The sequence below is a fragment of the Elaeis guineensis genome, chromosome 1, assembly GCF_000442705.2.
Source record: "Elaeis guineensis isolate ETL-2024a chromosome 1, EG11, whole genome shotgun sequence".
Classification (NCBI taxonomy): domain Eukaryota; kingdom Viridiplantae; phylum Streptophyta; class Magnoliopsida; order Arecales; family Arecaceae; genus Elaeis; species Elaeis guineensis.
Genome location: NC_025993.2, coordinates 153,936,027 through 153,956,481, shown reverse-complemented (window position 1 = coordinate 153,956,481; position 20,455 = coordinate 153,936,027).

Genomic DNA, 20,455 nt, shown 5'->3' with positions numbered 1-20,455 from the left:
GTGCTGGCCATGAGTTAAACCATGGCAAACGTTCATAGACCCATGCCCTGCTTACTCTTATTGTTGGTGCAGAATTCCGTCGAGGTCGGAGAAGCTGGAGCTGGGATAACCGCGGCCGCCGTCGGGACCTGCAAAAAAAGTCTAAACCGAAGTTGGGGGTACTCCGACAAGACCCTCCGACGCTCAAGTCAGTACTCTGCTTCAACAGAAATGGAGTGCTCGAGCGAAAATTTTGGCAGAGTTTCGAGATAGAGTTACCAGCTTAGAGAAGAACGTATCTGGAGGTCCTTATTTATAGACGGAGGGTGTAACTGACCGACAGCGACGTCTGTAACCATCTGGTAGTGGACCGCTCAGAGCCGCGTGGAGTTTGTTACAGAGAGTAGTGGCATCAGGGGTTGTTCAGGGCCACGTGGAGCTTGTTGCGAAGAGTGGAGTGGTGTCCGTTGTCGGGACTTGCCAGAGAGAGGTGGAGCTGCATGAAATCCGTTGCAGCGAGTGGAGCAGGATGACGGCTTTTATCGTGGCTTGTCAGAGAGTGGTGGAACCGCATGGAATCTGTTGCAGCGAGTAGAGTAAGGTAGTGGCCCTTGTTGTGGCTTGCCAGAGAGTTTAGATCCGTCGGCTGAAGCTCGACTGGAATACCTGATGGAGCAGAATGGCTCTTTACATCATCGTTCTAGAAGAGGCTCGGATGTTCCGAGGTCGCTGACGAATCTACTGTTGTCGGACGCTTCGGGTGCTGACGTTTCAGGTGGGAGTCACCTGCTATAGGAGCTCGGACGGAGATTTTTGTTGACGAAATTCGGAGAAGTCCGTCTGGGATTTATCTGATGCGGAAGCTCATCTGAAGATTGTCCGCCGGGGAAGTCCGATTTTATGGGGAGCCTGGTAGGAGGTCGGCCGGCGATGGACTTCGGATAGCACTGGGGAGGCTCGGCAGACATCGGAGGCGATCGGCTATCGCAGGGACCCAGTTGCTGGAGCTCGTCCGTCATAGAAGCTCGTCCGAAATCCATCCGCTGGAGAAGTTCGGACGGGCTTCGGTTCTCGTGAGAGGTCGAAAAGGGGCCGCTTATTGTAGGAGCTCGGTGAGGATCAGTTGTCGTGGAAGCTCGGAGCAGTGTCCCACTGTAGAAGCTCATCCAGGGCCCACTCGCTACGGGGTAGCTCGGTTGAAGTCTACCTGTAGTAAAAATTCGAAAGAAATTTTTTTATAGTAGAGGCTTGAGTCAGAATTTGCTTACAGTCGACGTCTGGGATAGACAACCCGCTGTAGGAGTTCGGAGTAGACCGTTCGTAGTAGAAGTTCGGCTCTCGCAGGAGCTCGATCGGGATCCGAAAGACGGTCGACCGTCGTAGAAACTTGGAAGGAATCTGGTTACTGTAGAAATCTCGTTGTCGGAGAAGCTCGGATGCTGACGAAGCCCGGAAGAAGTTTGAAGTAGGGTCGTCCGTGGTTGGAAGAAGTCCAGGAGAGACTCGGAGAATGGTTGGCTGCCATAGGAGGTCGACTGTCAGTGAGGCCCAAAGGACCTTTGTGGCGGCCCAGTGGGTGAACGTAGAAGTTCATTGTCGGAGAAGTTCGGACGGTCGAGGAAGTTCGGAGAGGCGCCACATACAAGGTCGGGAGCCGGAAGAGCCTCGAAGGATCGATCTTTTACAAACTTCGACCGAGGGGTATTTTATACCCAACACCAATTCTTGAGTTAAAATTTGCTTACAGTCGACGTCTGGGATAGACAGCCCGCTGTAAGAGTTCGGAGTAGATCGTTCGTAGTAGAAGTTCGGCTCTTGCAGGAGCTCGATCGGGATTCAGAAGGCGGTCGACCACCGTAGAAACTTGGAAGGAGTCTGGTTACTGTAGAAATCTCATTGTCGGAGAAGCTTGGATGCTGACGAAGTCCGAAAGAAGTTCGGAGTAGGGTCGTCCGTGGCCGGAAGAAGTCCAGGAGAGACTCGGGGAATGGTTGGCTGCCGTAGGAGGTCGACTGTCAGTGAGGCCCAGAGGGCCTTTGGAGCGGCCCGGTGGGTGAACGCAGAAGTCCATTGTCGGAGAAGTCCGGACGGTCGAGGGAGTTCGGAGAGGCGCCACATACAAGGTCGGGAGCCGGAAGAGCCTCGAAGGATCGGTCTTTTACAAACTTCGATCGGGGGGGTATTTTATACCCAATACCAGTCCCCCTACTTTCGAGTTCGGGTTCCGAATGAAGGAAGTACAGAGAAATTCTCACGACCGAAGCTGCTCTCCTCGATTTTCATACTCGACGGTTGTCAGATATTTTGACGTTCGGCACGCTGGTACTGGAACCTTTTCGAAAAAGATTTCTTCTTTTTGGAATTCCAGCCGGAGCACAGTCCCAGGTACGGTGCCATAATGGTTTTACTAATTGTCGGCTACCTCTAGCCGCTTGCCACGGTGAGTGGGCCACGCGGCGGTCACGGACTGGTCTGAGGAGTCTTGCAGTCATTATTGCACCGGCTCCCATTGCTTATTTAAACCTACCTCCCCCCTTTGGGGATCTCACTTTGTATGGGAGCTTCTTCAGTCTTTCCTTCCTGACTTTAGGCGTCCGTCGAGTCGTCCTCATTTCTGTACCCTCACATCCCTCAGACCAGCTTGGGTTAGCCTCAAAGCCTTCTCTACTTCAGCGGCTCCGTTTGTAGACTGCGCTGGTCTTCCTTCGTTGCAGATATGGGCGCGGATGCGGCTCTGATGTTAGCCCAGAGCCTGAAAGCCCACGAGCGGGAAGACGCTGCAACTTCCGGGTTGGCGAAGAAGGTGAGGATAGAAGAGACAGATCTGGCCATGTTTCGCCTTGATGGCCCAAAGCCTGTGCTTATGTCATATCTTCGATCGCGAGGGCTTCCCGGTGCGTGTCATCGTGAGGGGAAACCTGACCTCAGGAAGAAGGTCATGTCCGCCGTCACTGTGAGGGAGAACCTGACCTCAGAAAGAAGGTCATGCCCATTGTCATCGTGAGGCAGCGAAAACTATGGCGCGACAAAGACGGCGTCTACATGTACATCGAAGATAATGCTGGAGTAATTGCTGATCATGCCCACTGTTGGTGCAAAAATCCACCTGCGTCAGAGAAGCTGGAGTCGAGGGAGTCGCGGTCGCCGTCGGGACCTGCAAAAGAAGTCTAAACCGGAGTTGGGGTTGCTTCGGCAAGACCCTCTGACACTCAAATCAGTTCTCTGCCTTAACAAGAATGGAGTGCTCGAATGAAAATTTTAGCAGAGTTTTGGGATAGAAAATTAGAGCTTAGAGAATAACGTATCTGGGGTCCCCCTTTTATAGGCGAAGGGGGCAACAGACTGATAGCGATGTTTATAACTGTCTGGCAGTGGGCTACCCAGGGTCAGGAGGAGTTTGTGGTGCAGAGTAGTGGAGTGGAATCGTGGGTATCACCGGGACATGCCACGTGGAGTCTGTTGCGGGGAGTGGAGCGGCGTCCGGTGTCGCGACTTGCCAAAGGGTGGAGGAACCGTGCGGTATCCGTCGCAGGAAGTGGAGCAGGATCATGGCCATTATTGTGGTCTGCCAGGGAGTGATGGAGCCATGCGAAATCCATCGCAGGAAGTGAAGCAGGGTCGTGGCCGTTACTGTGGCCTGCCAGGGAGTGATGGAGTCGTGCGGAATCTGTTGCAGGAAGTGGAGCAGAGTCGTGGCCGTTACTGCAGCCTGCTAGGGGGTCCAGACCTGTCGGTCGAAGTTCGATCGGAGTCCGGTCTCCATAGAAGCCCGGATGGAGATCATTTGTCGAGGAGTCTCGGTCAAGGCCTGTCTACAACAGACATCCGAACGGAATTCATCCATAATGGAAGCTTGGGTGAAGGCTTACGGTGGGAATCTGGCACGGGCCGCTCGTGGTAGAAATTTGAAGTAGATCGTTTGCAGCGGAAACTCGGAGTGGGTCGCTTGTGGTAGGAGCTCGGAGTCCGGCTCCCGTAGGAGTCCGGACAAAGTCCTCCTGCAGTCGAAGTCGGGGACGAGATCCGGCTCCCGTAGGAGTCCGGACGAAGTCTACCTACAATTGAAGCTGGGGGCGAAGTTCGGCTCTCGTAGGAGTCCGGACGGAATCTACTTGGAATTGAAGTCGGGGGCGAAGTCCGGCTCTCGTTGGAGTCTGGGTGGAGTCTACCTGTAATTGAAGTCGAGGCGAAGTCCGGCCCCCATAGGAGTCCGGGCGAAGTCTCCCTGCAGTCGGAGTCGGGGACGAGATCCGGCTCCCGTAGGAGTCCGGGCGAAGTCTTCCTGCAATTGAAGTTGGGGGCGAAGTCTGGCTCCCGTAGGAGTCCGGATGAAGTCCACCAGTAAGTGAAGTCGTGGATGAAGTCAGGATGAAGTCCGGGTGAAGTCCGGCTCCCGTAGGAGTCCGGACGAAGTTCACCTGCAATTGACGTCGGGGGCAAAGTCCGGCTCTCGTAGGAGTCCGGACGAAGTTCACCTGCAGTAGAAGTCAGGATGAAGTCCGGCTCCCGTAGGAGTCCGGACGAAGTTCACCTGCAGTCGAAGTCGGGGGCGAAGTCTGGCTCTCGTGGGAGTCCAAACGAAGTCTGCCTGCAGTAGAAGCCGGGGACGAAGTCCGGCTCCCGTAGGAGTCCGGACGAAGTTCACTTGCAATTGACGTCGGAGGCGAAGTCCGACTCCCGTAGGAGTCCGGACGAAGTTCTACGCAGTCGAAGTCGGCGAAGTCCGGCTCCCGTAGGAGTCCGGACGAAGTTCACTTGCAATTGACGTCCGGGGCGAAGTCCGGCTCCCGTAGGAGTCCGGACGAAGTTCACCTGCAATAGAAGTCAGGATGAAGTTCGGCTCCCATAGGAGTCCGGATGAAGTTCACTTGCAATTGACATCGGGGGCGAAGTCCGACTCCCGTAGGAGTCCGGACGAAGTTCACCTGCAGTAGAAGTCGGGGGCGAAGTCCGGCTCCCGTAGGAGTCCGGACGAAGTTCACTTGCAATTGACGTCAGGGGCGAAGTCCGGCTCCCGTAGGAGTCCGGACGAAGTCTGCCTGCAGTAGAAGCTGGGGACGAAGTTCGGCTCCCGTAGGAGTCCGGACGAAGTTCACTTGCAATTGACGTCGGGGGCGAAGTCCGGCTCCCATAGGAGTCCGGACGAAGTCTGCCTGCAGTAGAAGTCGGGGATGAAGTCCGGCTCCCGTAGGAGTCCGGACGAAGTTCACTTGTAATTGACGTCGGGGGCGAAGTCCGGCTCCCGTAGGAGTCCGGACGAAGTTCATCTGCAGTAGAAGTCAGGATGAAGTTCGGCTCCCGTAGGAGTCCGGACGAAGTTCACCTGCAATTGACGTCGGGGGTGAAGTCCGGCTCCCGTAGGAGTCCAGACGAAGTTCACCTACAGTAGAAGTCAGGATGAAGTCCGGCTCCCGTAGGAGTCCGGACGAAGTTCACCTGCAGTCGAAGTCGGGGGCGAAGTCCGGCTCCCGTGGGAGTCCGGACAAAGTCTGCCTGCAGTAGAAGCCGGGGATGAAGTCCGGCTCCCGTAGGAGTCCGGACGAAGTTCACTTGCAATTGCCGTCAGGGGCGAAGTCCGGCTCCCGTAGGAGTCCGGACGAAGTCCTCACGCAGTCGAAGTCGGTGAAGTCCGGCTCTCGTAGGAGTCCGGACGAAGTTCACTTGCAATTGACGTCGGGGGCAAAGTCCGGCTCCCGTAGGAGTCCGGACGAAGTTCACCTGCAGTAGAAGTCAGGATGAAGTCCGGCTCCCGTAGGAGTCCGGACGAAGTTCACCTGCAATTGACGTCGGGGGCGAAGTCCGGCTCCCGTAGGAGTCCGGACGAAGTTCACCTGCAATAGAAGTCAGGATGAAGTCCGACTCCCGTAGGAGTCCGGACGAAGTTCACCTGCAGTCGATGTCGGGGGTGAAGTCCGGCTCCCGTGGGAGCCCGGACGAAGTCTGCCTGCAGTAGAAGTCGGAGACGAAGTCCGACTCCCGTAGAAGTCCGGACGAAGTTCACTTGCAATTGACGTCGGGGGCGAAGTCCGGCTCCCGTAGGAGTCCAGATGAAGTCCTCATGCAGTCGAAGTCGGCGAAGTCCGGTTCCCGTAGGAGCCCGTCTGTCGTGAAGAATCTGATCGATGCTGGTGGTGGTTTATCCGTCGGCAAAACTTGAGAGTGTTGCAGAGGCTAGACCGCCAGAGAGGTTCGGAGAGATGCCGCCGAAGGTTGGAAGTCGGTAGAATCTCCGGAGGATCATTCTCGTCACGAACTTCGGCTGGGGGGTATTTTATACCCAACACCAGTCCCCCTACTTCCAAATTTGAGTTTCGAATGGAGGAAGTACAAAGAAATTTCACAGCCAAAGTTGTCCCCTTGAATCTGGTGCACGATCGCCCTCAGATATTTTGGTATTTAATGCGCGCGCGCCAGAGCCTTTTTCCAATCGGGGCGATCCGAAGGGTCCTTTCGGAATTTCCATCGGAGCGTAGTCCCAAGCGCCACACCATAATGGTCCCACCAACGGTCAGCCCTATGCCGCGGTGAGTGGGACACGTGGTGGGCACTGGTTGACCTAGGGATATCTGCCACCATAACTGCGCCAGGCCCCGTTGCTTATTTAAGCCCCCTCCTTCCCTCGAGGGGCTTCACTTCGCCTGAGAGTTGGCGTCCTTCTTCTGCCTGAGAGTTTAGCCACCCCTATCAGCGCGCTTTTTGACTCCAAGCACTCTTCGCACCAGTCTTCGCCATCCCCACCGGCTCCCCACCGCCTTCAATCTTTCGAGCCCCTTCGAGGGGTTCTCCCGTCGGGGCCTCCACCCCGGAGGCCAACCTCGAGAGGATGCTATGGACCAAGAGGAGTATGAGGGAGAAAACAGTGGCCTGCGAATTCTCCGGCTGTCGAACTGTCACTGAGGGTTCCCATCGCCTGAAAGGGGGTTCGAGGGAGAATACCTTCAACAACAGGGGTTTAATAACGGGGACAACCGGTGAGGGCATTCCGCCTGAGAATTTCGGAGTAGCTGAATGGGGCGACATCGGTCAAGGGGGCAGAGTTGTCGTCACAAGCTGTGGCGGGATTCTTGACGTCATTGGGGCCGAGGGACCAGAAGCGGTCGGCGCCGACGGTGGGGCAGTAGAACTTGTTGCGGGGATGGTGGAAGTAGCGCATGCCGACCTTGCCGAAGTACCTAGGACGGTGGTTGTCGTGGAGCACATAGTGGTGGTGCATGCCTCCGGTGCCATCGCGGCCTTCGGGGTACCTTCGGTTCTTTTTGATGCAGATCGTCGTCGCCGCTGCCCCCTGAATTCTATCCCACCCTTTTCCCCTAGGGCTGGGGTTTCGACGATGAAGCGAAACGAGGCGGGGGGTGAGAGCTGAAGGATTTATCACATGCACTGAAAAATACTGCCGAGACGAACGAAATCAGAAGGAGAAGTTGGGAGCTTGAAGTGGTCTCCAACGTGTTCCTTTTGAGTCTTGTAGTAATATTTTTTTTCTCAGCCCCCAGGGCCTTGTAACGTATACCTTTGTTAATCAAGAATGAGAAGGAGATTTTGTTACTTCGTCTGCACTTTGCGTCGAATCGCTGCCTGCCGAACTTCTTTCATTTACCATTGTTATTGTTGTATTCCCTTCTCTTTTTTTTTTCGACGTCGTCCGGAGGTCACTGGTCGTTGCCGCGTCGGCTCGCTTTTCTAGTCATCCTTTTTCTTCAGCCTTAATGGCTCTGTAATGCATATTTAATAAATAACATGAGAAGAGAATTTTTCGCTACCTCTTTTACTCATGTGTTGAATTGCCGCTTGCCGAGCTTCTTTCGACTTTTGCCTCACTTGAAATCGATATCGTTCGAGGGTACCCGATTGCCGTCGCATTGACCCATCCTTTCGTCCATGGTCGCATATTTGCCCGGGGCCGCTCAGTTTTGACGCCCTTTTTCAGAGTTCGAGCTCGGAGGTCTGAGCTTCTCGTCACCCTGAGGAAGTCATCTTATCTCGAGCTTGCATTGAGGCTTTCTTGAAGGCCGGAGTTTTTGATAAGAACCCCGATCCTTGCTGGGACGAGGTTCCCTGCATCTTTGATGCTGTTTGTTTTTCATTCGTCGCTGACGCAGTCCGTCGCTTTCCTTTTTAACTCCCCTTTCTTTTCTCCTTTTTCTTTTTCGAGTGGGGACTTTCTCTCTGCTCTTGGTGGGGTTGCGGGAGTGTAAGGGGCCGCTGGGAAGGTCCCCTTTTTTCCATCCAGTCTTGAATGACCAGACCTTAATTGGTGTCAGGATAGGGTTCTTCTCCTATTTCTGACGTAATCGGTTTTAGCTCAGGTTAGGACGAGGTCCTCCTCTTGTCGCTAACAGGGCTATGAGGGCACATATGGGCGTTGCAGGGCCTCTCCCCCCATCGGGTCTAAGTGTGACCGGGCCTTCGACTTTGCTCAAGTTAGGGCGAGGTTCTCCTCCTGTCCTTAACAGGACTGTGGGGGTACATATGGGCGCTGTTTGGCCTCTCCCCCCATCCGGTCTAAGGAGAACCGGGCCTTCGACTTTGCTAATGTTAGGGCGAGGTTCTCCTCTTGTCCCTAACATGGATGTGGGGGCACATGTGGGCGTTGCAGGGCCTTTCGTCCCATCCAGTCTAAGGAGAACTGGGCCTTCGACTTTGCTCATGTTAGGGCGAGGTTCTCCTCCTGTCCCTAACATGGCTGTGGGGGCGCATGTGGGCGCTGTTTGGCCTCTCCCTCCATCCGGTCTAAGAAGAACCGGGCCTTAGACTTTGCTCATGTTAGGGCGAGGTTCTCCTCCTGTCCCTAATATGACTGTGGGGGCACATGTGGGCGTTGCAGGGCCTCTCCCCCCATCCGATCTAAGAGAAATCAGAACTTCGATTTTGCTCATGTTAGGGCGAGATTCTCCTCCTGTCCCTAACATGGCCGTGGGGGCGCATGTGGGCGTTGCGGGGCCTCTCCCCCCATCCGGTCTAAGAGGAACCGGGCCTTCGACTTTGCTCATATTAGAGTTTGTTTTTGTTGTCCGAAGGGGTCATCCTCTGTCGTTACAAGTCCGTGCCAAAAAGGAAAAGATGTGCAGGTCTGAAAGGAATCTTGATTTAAAGTAGAGTCGTTCGTTATACATTTATAAGTTTTCAAACCCTAGTGCCGTGGAAGGTCTGCTTCCTGTCGAGGTCCTCCAGAGACGGAGTTGATGATCCCGATTGGAGGCCGATCTCCGGACTGCTCTTCCCTCCTTGGCGGCTCAGGCTGCGGCAGGGCCCTTGGCCGATCGTCTCTATCTTCAGACCGGTGCCGAATGAACCTATCAAGTCGATCTCGTCGAATGAGCTCCTCGATCTCGTCTCGGAGCTGGATGCATTCCTCCGTGTCGTGGCCGTGGTCGCGATGGTAGAGGCAGAACTTGTTAGGATTGCGCTTTCCGGGGTGCGTGCGCATCCTCTCTGGCCTTGGGAGCTGCTCTCTGACCTCCATCAGCACCTGAGTTTTCGACGCGTTGAGGGGGGCATAGTTGCGGAATCTTCCTGGGGGAGAGCCCTGCCGAGTCCGACGATTCGGGCTTCCCTGCCTGCGTGCTCGAGGAGGAGTCTGGATGCGCTTGTGCCCGGGAGGAGTTCGAGAATGTGGCCGAGCTTCTCTCGGTCCATTTTCGACTGCCGGCTTACTCGAGTCTCCCGCCTGCCGCTCTCTCGCGGTCTCCTCGTCCTTCATTTTGAAGGCTTCTTCTGCTCAGGCGTACCCTTCGGCCCGAGCCAACAGGTCAGCAAAATCCTTGGGGTACTTCTTTTTCAGGAAGAATAAAAGGTCGTTCTTCTGAAGGCCGCCTTTCAGGGCGGCCATCGCTACCGATTGGTCCAAGTTTCGGACCTCCAGCGCGGCGACATTGAAATGGTTGATGTAGGCCCGAATGGACTCCCCCTCCCTCTGCTTGATGTTGATGAGGGACTCCAAACCCTTCCGGGGACGCCGACTGCTAACAAAATGAGCCACAAACTGGTGGCTCATCTGATCAAAGAAAAAGATGGTACCCGACTTCAGCGTCGAGTACCAGTTTCTCGCCGCTCCCTTCAAGGTGGATGGGAAGGCTCGGCATAGAATGGCGTCGGGCGCGCCATGAAGCAGCATCATTGTCTGGAAGGCCTTCAGGTGGTCAACTGGGTCCGAAGTCCCGTCGTAGCTTTCAAATTGAGGAAGTTTAAAGTTTGGCGGGATCGATTCCTGCATGATCATTTGAGAAAAGGGAGGGTCAGTACAAATGTCCTCACCATAAGTGGGGGGAGCATAGCGGAGCTCTTCGATCCGCCTGTTCATCTCCTAGAGCCTCCGGTTCAGGAAATCCTCTCGACTACGGGTCTCGAGAGTCTTCTGACAGAATGGAGGTAGAGATCTTCCAGGAGTGGAATCGTGATCTGACTGAGGGCTCTCCACCCTCGGATTCATCTTTCCGGGAAAGACGGGGTGGCTGGCCCAAGTGGCCCATCCCACCACCGGATTTTGGGGTTCCGGTGACGCCCTTTTCAGTCGCACTGATGCCTGCGGCTGCTGCTGCTGTTGCATGGCCTGCACAGCTTCAGTGAGGCCTCTGACCTGCTGCACCAGTAGGTCGAATTGCTTCGCACCAACCACCATCATCATCGGAGGAGGGGGAGGCTGGGAAATCAGAGGTGAGGCCGGAGCCTAAGATCTGACCGCAGAGGCCGTGGATCGCCGTGTGGATGCTTTGCGGGGAGGCATCGGGCAAAGACCTAGTGGGGGAAGGAGGAGTGGATGTCGGAAAAGATGACCGGAGGTGGTCTCGTTGAGTGCTCCTTTAAGAACAAGGGTACTGCGAAGGTTCAAGCCGCCCTTCCTCTAGCGCCAATCCTGTTGGTGCAAAAATCTACCTGCATCGGAGAAGCTGGAGTCGAGAGAGTCGCGGTCGCCGTCGGGACCTGCAAAAGAAGTCTAAATCGGAGTTGGGGTTGCTCCGGCAAGACTCTCCGACGCTCAAGTCAGTTCTCTGCCTCAACAAGAATGGAATGCTCGAACAAAAATTTTAGCAGAGTTTTGGGATAGAAAATTAGAGCTTAGAGAATAACGTATCTGGGGTCCCCCTTTTATAGGCGAAGGGGGCAACAGACTGATAGCGATGTTTATAACCGTCTGGCAGTGGGCTGCCCAGGGTCAGGAGAAGTTTGTGGCACAGAGTAGTGGAGTGGAATCGTGGGCATCACCGGGACATGCCACGTGGAGTTTGTTGCGGGGAGTGGAGCGGCGTCCGTTGTCGTGACTTGCCAGAGGGTGGAGGAACCGTGCGGTATCCATCGCAGGAAGTGGAGCAGGATCGTGGCCATTATTGTGGTCTGCCAGGGAATGATGGAGCCGCGCGGAATCCATCGTAGGAAGTGGAGCAGGGTCGTGGCCGTTACTGCGGCCTGCCAGGGAGTGATGGAGCCACGCGGAATCTGTTGTAGGAAGTGGAGCAGAGTCATGGCCGTTACTGCGGCCTGCTAGGGGGTCCAGGCCTGTCGATCGAAGTTCGGTCGAAGTTCGATCTCCATAGAAGTCCGGATGGGGATCATTTGTCGAGGAGTCTCGGCCAAGGCCTGTCTACAACGGACATCCGAACGGACTTCATCCATAATGGAAGCTTGGGTGAAGGCTTACGGTGGAAATCTGGCACGAGCCGCTCGTGGTAGAAATTTGAAGTAGATCATTTGCAGCGGAAACTCGGAGTGGGTCGCTTGCGGTAGGAGCTCAGAGTCCGGCTCCCGTAGGAGTCCGGACGAAGTCCTCCTGCAGTCGAAGTCGGGGACGAGATCCGACTCCCGTAGGAGTCCGGGCGAAGTCTACCTGCAATTGAAGCTGGGGGTGAGGTCCGGCTCTCGTAGGAGTCCGGACGGAATCTACCTGGAATTGAAGTCGGGGGCGAAGTCCGGCTCCCGTAGGAGTCCGGGCAGAGTCTACCTATAATTGAAGTCGAGGCGAAGTTCGGCTCCCGTAGGAGTCCGGGCGAAGTCTCCCTGCAGTCGGAGTCGGGGACGAGATCCGGCTCCCGTAGGAGTCCGGGTGAAGTCTTCCTGCAATTGATGTTGGGGGCGAAGTTCGGCTCCCGTAGGAGTCCGGACGAAGTCCACCTGTAAGTGAAGTCGTGGGCGGAGTCCGGCTCCCGTAGGAGTCCGGGCGGAGTCTCCCTGCAGCCGGAGTCGGGGACGAGATCAGGCTCCCGTAGGAGTCCGGGCGAAGTCTCCCTGCAGTCAGAGTCGGGGACGAGATCTGGCTCCCTTAGGAGTCCGGGCGAAGTCTACCTGCAATTGAAGTTGGGGGCGAAGTCTGGCTCCCGTAGGAGTCCGGACGAAGTCTACCTGTAAGTGAAGTCGGGGCGAAGTCCGGCTCCCGTAGGAGTACGAGCGGAGTCTCCCTGCAGCCGGAGTCGGGGACGAGATCCGGCTCCCGTAGGAGTCCGAGCGAAGTCTACCTACAATTGAAGTTGGGGGCGAAGTCCGGCTCCCGTAGAAGTCCAGATGAAGTCTACCTGCAAGTGAAGTCGTGGGCGGAGTCCGGCTCCCGTAGGAGTCCGGGCGGAGTCTCCCTGCAGCCGGAGTCGGGGTCGAAGCCTGGCTCCCGTGGGAGTCCGGACGTAGTTCACCTGCAGTAGAAGTCAGGATGAAGTCCGGCTCCCATAGGAGTCCGGACGAAGTTCACCTGTAGTCGAAGTCGGGGGCGAAGTCCGGCTCTCGTAGGAGTCCGGACGAAGTTCACTTGCAATTGACGTCGGGGGCGAAGTCCGGCTCCCGTAGGAGTCCGGACGAAGTCTGCCTGCAGTAGAAGCCGGGGACGAAGTCCGGCTCCCGTAGAAGTCTAGACGAAGTTCACTTGCAATTGACGTCGGGGGCGAAGTCCGGCTCCCGTAGGAGTCCGGACGAAGTCTGCCTGCAGTAGAAGCCGGGGATGAAGTCCGGCTCCCGTAGGAGTCCAGACGAAGTTCACTTGCAATTGACATCGGGGGCGAAGTCCAGCTCCCGTAGGAGTCCGGACGAAGTTCACCTGCAGTAGAAGTCAGGATGAAGTCCGGCTCCCGTAGGAGTCCGGACGAAGTTCACCTGCAATTGACGTCGGGGGCGAAGTCCGACTCCCGTAGGAGTCCGGACGAAGTTCACCTGCAGTAGAAGTCAGGATGAAGTCCGGCTCCCGTAGGAGTCCGAACGAAGTTCACCTGCAGTCGAAGTCGGGGGCGAAGTCCAGCTCCCGTGGGAGTCCGGACGAAGTTTGCCTGCAATTGAAGCCGGGGACGAAGTCCGGCTCCCGTAGGAGTTCGGACGAAGTTCACTTGCAATTGACGTCGGGGGCGAAGTTCGGCTCCCGTAGGAGTCCGGACGAAGTCCTCACGCAGTCGAAGTCGGCGAAGTCCGGCTCCCGTAGGAGTCCGGACGAAGTTCACTTGCAATTGACGTCGGGGGTGAAGTCCGGCTCCTGTAGGAGTCCGGACGAAGTTCACCTGCAGTAGAAGTCAGGATGAAGTCCGGCTCCTGTAGGAGTTCGGACGAAGTTCACCTGCAATTGACGTCGGGGGTGAAGTCCGGCTTCCGTAGGAGTCCGAACGAAGTTCACCTGCAGTAGAAGTCGGGGGCGAAGCCCGGCTCCCGTAGGAGTCCGAACGAAGTTCACTTGCAATTGACGTCGGGGGCGAAGTCCGGCTCCCATAGGAGTCCGGACGAAGTCTGCCTGCAGTAGAAGCCAGGGATGAAGTCCGGCTCCCGTAGGAGTCTGGACGAAGTTCACTTGCAATTGACGTCGGGGGAGAAGTCCGGCTCCCATAGGAGTCCGGACGAAGTCTGCCTGCAGTAGAAGCCGGGGACGAAGTCCGACTCCCGTAGGAGTCTGGACGAAGTTCACTTGCAATTGACGTCGGGGGCGAAGTCCGGCTCCTGTAGGAGTCCGGACGAAGTTCACCTGCAGTAGAAGTCAGGATGAAGTCCGGCTCCCGTAGGAGTCCGGACGAAGTTCACCTGCAATTGACGTCGGGGGCGAAGTCCGGCTCCCGTAGGAGTCCGGACGAAGTTCACCTGCAGTAGAAGTCAGGATGAAGTCCGGCTCCCGTAGGAGTCCCGACGAAGTTCACCTGCAGTCGAAGTCGGGGGCGAAGTCCGGCTCCCGTGGGAGTCCAGACGAAGTCTGCCTGCAGTAGAAGTCGGGGACGAAGTCCGGCTCCCGTAGGAGTCCGGACGAAGTTCACTTGCAATTGACGTCGGGGGCGAAGTCTGGCTCCCGTAGTTGTCCGGACGAAGTCCTCACGCAATCGAAGTCGGCGAAGTCCGGCTCCCATAGGAGTCCGGACGAAGTTCACTTGCAATTGACGTCGGGGGCGAAGTCTGGCTCCCGCAGGAGTCCGGATGAAGTTCACCTGCAGTAGAAGTCAGGATGAAGTCCGGCTCCCGTAGGAGTCCGGACGAAGTTCACCTGCAATTGACGTCGGAGGCGAAGTCCGGCTCCCGTAGGAGTCCGGACGAAGTTCACCTGCAGCAGAAGTCAGGATGAAGTCCGGCTCCCGTAGGAGTCCGGATGAGGTTCACCTATAGTCGAAGTCGGGGGCGAAGTCCGGCTCCCGTGGGAGCTTGAACGAAGTCTGCCTGCAGTAGAAGCCGGGGACGAAGTCCGGCTCCCATAGGAGTCCGGACGAAGTTCATTTACAATTGACGTCGGGGGCGAAGTCCGGCTCCCGTAGGAGTCCGGACGAAGTCCTCACGCAGTCGAAGTCGGCGAAGTCCGGCTCCTGTAGGAGCCCATCTGTCGTGAAGAATCTGGTCGACACTGGTGGGGGTTTATCCGTCGGCAAAACTTGGGAGTGTTGCGGAGGCTCGGCTGCCTAAGAGGTTCGGAGAGATGCCGTCGAAGGTCGAAAGTCGGTAGAATCCCCGGAGGGTCATTCCCATCACGAACTTCGGCTGGGGGGTATTTTATACCCAACACCCACCGTCATCGTGGCATCTACATGTACTTCGAAGATAATGCTGGAGTAATTACTGATCCGAAAGGGGGACTGAAAGAAGAAGCCAAGTACTTGAAGTAATTCTCGATGATGGTTGGAACCGAGAGTTCGAAGTCTGATGAAGCCGAGCTTCCTTAGAGCTGTTTTTTTTTTTAAGGCTTTGTAACATGCACTTTGCCAATGGAATGAGAAGAGAATTTTTCGTTACCTCGTCCCCTCCTCTTTTTTGGGCCTTCAAGGCTTTGTAATGTATACTTCACCAATGAAATGAGAATGAAATTATTTATTACCTCGTCCATTCTGGTATTAACCGGTTATTTATCAGACTCCTTTTATCTTCCGTCGTGTTCAATGCCGATGCTGTTTGAGGGTTCCCGGTCGTTGCAGTGTCGATTTGCCCTTTGGTTTATGACCGTAGGTTCTTTCGAGGTCATTTGAGTTTGACGCTTTCTCTCGGTGCTCGAGCTTGGGGGTCCGAACTTCTCGTTACCTTGAAGAGGTCGATTTATCCTCGGCCCATGTCAGGTTCCCTCTTAGCGACTGGGATGAAGTTCCTTATGTCTTTGATGTAGTTTGTTTTTATTTGTCGCAGAAGTAGTTCGTCGGCCTTTCTCTTTCATCTTTCCCTTTCCCTTTCGTATTTGAGTGAGGATTTTCCCCCTGCTCTTAACGGGGTCGTGAAAGCGTAGAGGTGTCGTTGAGGAAGCTTTCCTCCTTGTCGATCAACCAAGTCTTTGTTTGCATCGGGATGAGGTCTTCCCCTTATTCTCGACAGTCGGATTCAGCTCGTGTTAGGACGAGGTTCTCCTCCTGTTCCTAACAAGGCTGTGGGGGCACATCAGGGCCGTTGTGAGGGCCTCTCTCCCCATCCGATCTTTTAGAAAATCGGGCCTTCGGCTTTGCTCATGTTAGGATGAGGTTCTCCTCCTGTTCCTAACAAGACTGTGGGGGCACATAAGGACCGTTGTAAGGGCCTCTCCCCCCATCCGATCTTTTAGAAAATCGAGCCTTCGATTTTGCTCATGTTAGGATGAGGTTCTCCTCCTATTCCTAACAAGGCTGTGGGGGCACATCAGGGCCGTTGTAAGGACCTCTCTCCCCATCCGATCTTTGAAAAATCGGACCTTCGGCTTTGCTCATGTTAAGATGAGGTTCTCCTCCTGTTCCTAACAAGGCTGTGGGGGCACATAAGGGCCGTTGTAAGGGCCTCTCCCTCCATCCGATCTTTAAGAAACCAGACCTTCGATTTTGCTCATGTTAGGATGAGATTCTCCTCCTGCTCCTAACAAGGCTGTGGGGGCACATAAGGACCGTTGTAAGGGCCTCTCCCCCCATCTGGTCTTTAAAAAATCGAGCCTTCGATTTTGCTCATGTTAGGATGAGGTTCTCCTCCTGTTCCTAACAAGACTGTGGGGGCACATAAGGGTCGTTGTAAGGGCCTCTCTCCCCATCCGGTCTTTAAGAAATCGGGTCTTCGGCTTTGCTTATATTAGGACGAGGTTCTCCTCCTGTTCCTAACGTGCTTAATTTCGTTTGTATGGGAGAGTTATCTCTCGTCGTTATAAGCTCATACCAAAAGAAAGAATGCGCAAATATGAAGAGAATTTTCATTCAGGGCAAAGTTGTTGGTAATACATTCGTAGATCTTTCGAACCCTATAACCGTGGAAAGTCTGCTCCCCACCGGGGTCCCTCCGAGATGGAGTTGATAATCTCAATTGGAGGCCGATCTTCTGGCTGCTCCTCCCTCTTTGGCGGTTACGGCTGCGGCAGGGCCCTAGACCGATCTTCCCTTCCTTCAGGTCGGTGTCGAATGAATCTGTCGAGCCAACCTCGTCTGATGAGCTCCTCGATCTCGTCTCAGAGCTAAATACACTCCTCCGTATCGTGGCCGTGGTCACGATGATAGAGGCAGAATTTGTTCGGATTGCATTTTTCAGGGTGCGAGCACATCCTCTCTGACCTTGAGAGCTACTCCCTGACCTCCATCAGTACTTGAGTTTTCGATGCGTTGAGAGGAGCGTAGCTGTGGAATCTCCCGAGAGGGGAGCCTCGCCGAACTCGACGGTCTGGGCTCTCTGTTTACGAGCTTGGGGAGGAGTCCGGACGCGCCTGTGCTCGGGAGGAGTTCGAGAGCGTGGCCGAGCTTCGCTCGGCCCTTTTTCAACTGCAGGCTTGCTCGAGTCTCCCGCCTGCCGCTCTCTCGTGGCCTCCTCATCCTTTATCTTGAAGGCTTCTTCTGCTTGGGCATATCCTTCGGCCCGAGCCAGCAAATCGGCAAAATTCCTGTGGTACTTCTTTTCCAAGGAGAACAGAAGGTCATTCTTCTGAAGGCCGCCTTTCAGAGCTGCCATCACGACCGTTGGTCCAAGTTTCGGATCTCCAACGCAGCGACGTTGAAACGGTTGACGTAAGCCCGGATGAATTCTCCCTCCCTTTGCTTGATGTTAATGAGGGACTCCGAACCTCTCCGGGGATGCCGACTGCTAACAAAATGAGCCGCGAACTGGTGGCTCATCTGGTCAAAGAAAAAGATGGTACCCAACTTCAACGCTGAGTACCAGTTCCTCACTGCTCCCTTCAGGGTGGATGGAAAAGCTCGGCACAGAATGACGTCTGGCGCGCCATGGAGCAGTATCATCGTCCGGAAGGCCTCCAGGTGGTTGACCGGGTCCGAGGTCCCGTCATAGCTTTCGAATTGGGGGAGCTTGAAGTTTGGCAGGATCGGTTCCTGCATGATCATTTGAGAGAAGGGAGGGTCAGTACATATGTCCTCACCATAAGCAGGGAGAGCGTGGCGGAGTTCTTCGATCCGCCGGTTCATCTTTTGGAGCCTTCGATCCAGGAAGTCCTCTCGACTGCGGGTCTCGAGGGTCTTCGGGCAGAATGGAGGTAGAGATCCTCCGGGAGTAGAATCGTGATCGGACTGAGGGCTCTCCTCCCTCGGATTTGTCTTTCCTGGAAAGACGGGGTGACTGGCCCAAGTGGCCCGCCCTACCGTCGGATTTTGGAATTCCGACGACGTTCTCTCCAACCGCACCGACGCCTACAGTTGTTGTTGCTGTTGCATGGCCTGCACCGCTTCAGTGAGGCCTCTGATCTGCTGAACCAGCAGGTCGAATTGCTCCACACCGACCGCCGTTGTCGGAGGAGGAGGAGGAGCCTGGAAAACTGGAGGTGAGGTCGGAGCCTGAGATCTGGCCGCGGAGGTCATGGATCGCCTGGTGGATGCTCTACGGGGAGGCATCGGGTGAAGATCTAATAGAAGAAGGAGAAGAGGATGTCGGAGAAGATGACCGAAATCAGTCCCGTTGAGCACTCCTTTAAGAACAAGGGTACTGCAAAGATACAGAGGCCCCTTCCTCTAGCGCCAATTCTGTTGGTGCAGAATTCCGTCGAAGTCGGAGAAGCTGGAGCTGGGATGACCGCGGCCGCCGCCAGGACCTGCAAAGAAAGTCTAAACTGGAGTTAGGGGTACTCCGGTAAGATCCTCCGACGCTCAAGTCAGTACTCTGCTTCAACAGAAATGGAGTGCTCGAGCGAAAATTTTGACAGAATTTCGAGATAGAGTTACCAGCTTAGAGAAGAACGTATCTGGGGTCCTTATTTATAAACAGAGGGTGTAACTGACTGACAGCGACGTCTGTAATCGTCTGGTAGTGGACCGCTCAGAGCCGCGTAGAGTTTGTTACGGAGAGTAGTGGCATCAGGGGTTGTTCAGGGCCACGTGGAGCTTGTTGCGGAGAGTGGAGTGGTGTCCGTTGTCGGGACTTGCCAGAGAGAGGTGGAGCTGCATGGAATCTATTGCAACGAGTGGAGCGGGATGGCGGCTTTTGTCGTGGCTTGTCAGAGAGTGGTGGAACCACGTGGAATCCGTTGCAGCGAGTGGAGTAAGGTAGTGGCCCTTGTTGTGGCTTGCCAGAGAGTTTGGATCCGTCGGCTGAAGCTCGGCTGGGATGCCTGATGGAGCAGAATGGCTCTTTACATCGTCGTTCTAGGAGAGGCTCGGATGTTCCGAGGTTGCTGATGAATCTACTGTTGTCGGACGCTTCGGGTGCTGACATTTCAGGCGGGAGTCACCTGCTGTAGGAGCTCGGACGAAAATTTTTGTTGACGAAGTCCGAAGAAGTCCGTCTGGGATTTTTCTGATGCGGAAGCTCATCTGAAGATCGTCCGTCGGGGAAGTCCGATTTTATGGAGAGCCTGGTAGGAGGTCGGCCGACGATGGACTTCGGATAGCGCTGGGGAGACTCGGCAGACATCGGAGGCAATCGGCAGACATCGGAGGCAATCGGCTATCGCAGGGACCCAATTGCTGGAGCTCGTCCGTCATAGAAGCTTGTCCAGAATCCATCCACTGGAGAAGTTCGGACGGGCTTCGGTTCTCGCGAGAGATCGAAAAAGGGCCGCTTATTGTAGGAGCTCGGGCGAGGACCAGTTGTCGTGGAAGCTCGGAGTAGTATCCCGCTGTAAAAGCCCGTCCAGAGCCCACTCGCTATGGGATAGCTCGGTTGAAGTCTACCTGTAGTAGAAATTTGGAAAAAAATTGTTTATAGTAGAGGCTTGAGTCGGAATTTGCTTACAGTCGACGTTTGGGATAGACAGCCTGCTGTAGGAGTTCGGAGTAGATCGTTCGTAGTAGAAGTTCGGCTCTTGCAAGAGCTCGATCGGGATCCGAAAGGCAGTCGACCACCATAGAAACTTGGAAGGAGTCTGATTACTGTAGAAATCTCGTTGTCGGGAAAGCTCGGATACTGACGAAGCCCGGAAGAAGTTTGGAGTAGGATCGTCCGTGGCTGGAAGAAGTCCAGGAGAGACACGGGTAATGATTGACTGCCGTAGGAGGTCGACTGTCAGTGAAACCCAGAGAGCCTTTGGGACGGCCCGCTGGGTGAACGCAGAAATCCATTGTTGAAAAAGTCCAGACAGCCGAGAGAATTCGGAGAGGCACCATATACAAGATCGGGAGCCGAAAGAGCCTCGAAAGATCGGTCTTTTATAAACTTCGGCCGGAAGGATATTTTATACCCAACACTTATGTTTCACGGTTGAAATTATGCTTGTGTATGCGTATGTAATATTTGCCTTCCTCGTAAATAACTGTAGTAGAACAATACCGTAAACCTGTTTGCTATGACACACATAATAGAACAGCCCTCTGGCATCCAAAAATTTCCCAGCCAACAAAACAAGCTGCCAATGAGTTCAAAGTGTGATCCAGAACTTTGACTGCATGTTTCACTTTTCCAAGTTTTAAACTAATCATCCATACAGGCCAGTATTCTCACCAACCGGCCAATTTTTGGTAGTACGTCAAGTGCCCATTATCTGGTCATGGTAATACATGATTAAGGTTTATCTGATCTGGCCAGGATAAGGTCATGGTGACAAGATACCGTGGTTTAGGAAATCTTGAATGCTAGGCAAGCAGACAGCAGAATCTGAGGCAGTACTCTCTCCCACGATGCAAAGTAGGAAAATGCCAACATAACATACAACCCTCCAAAACAACCTTAAATA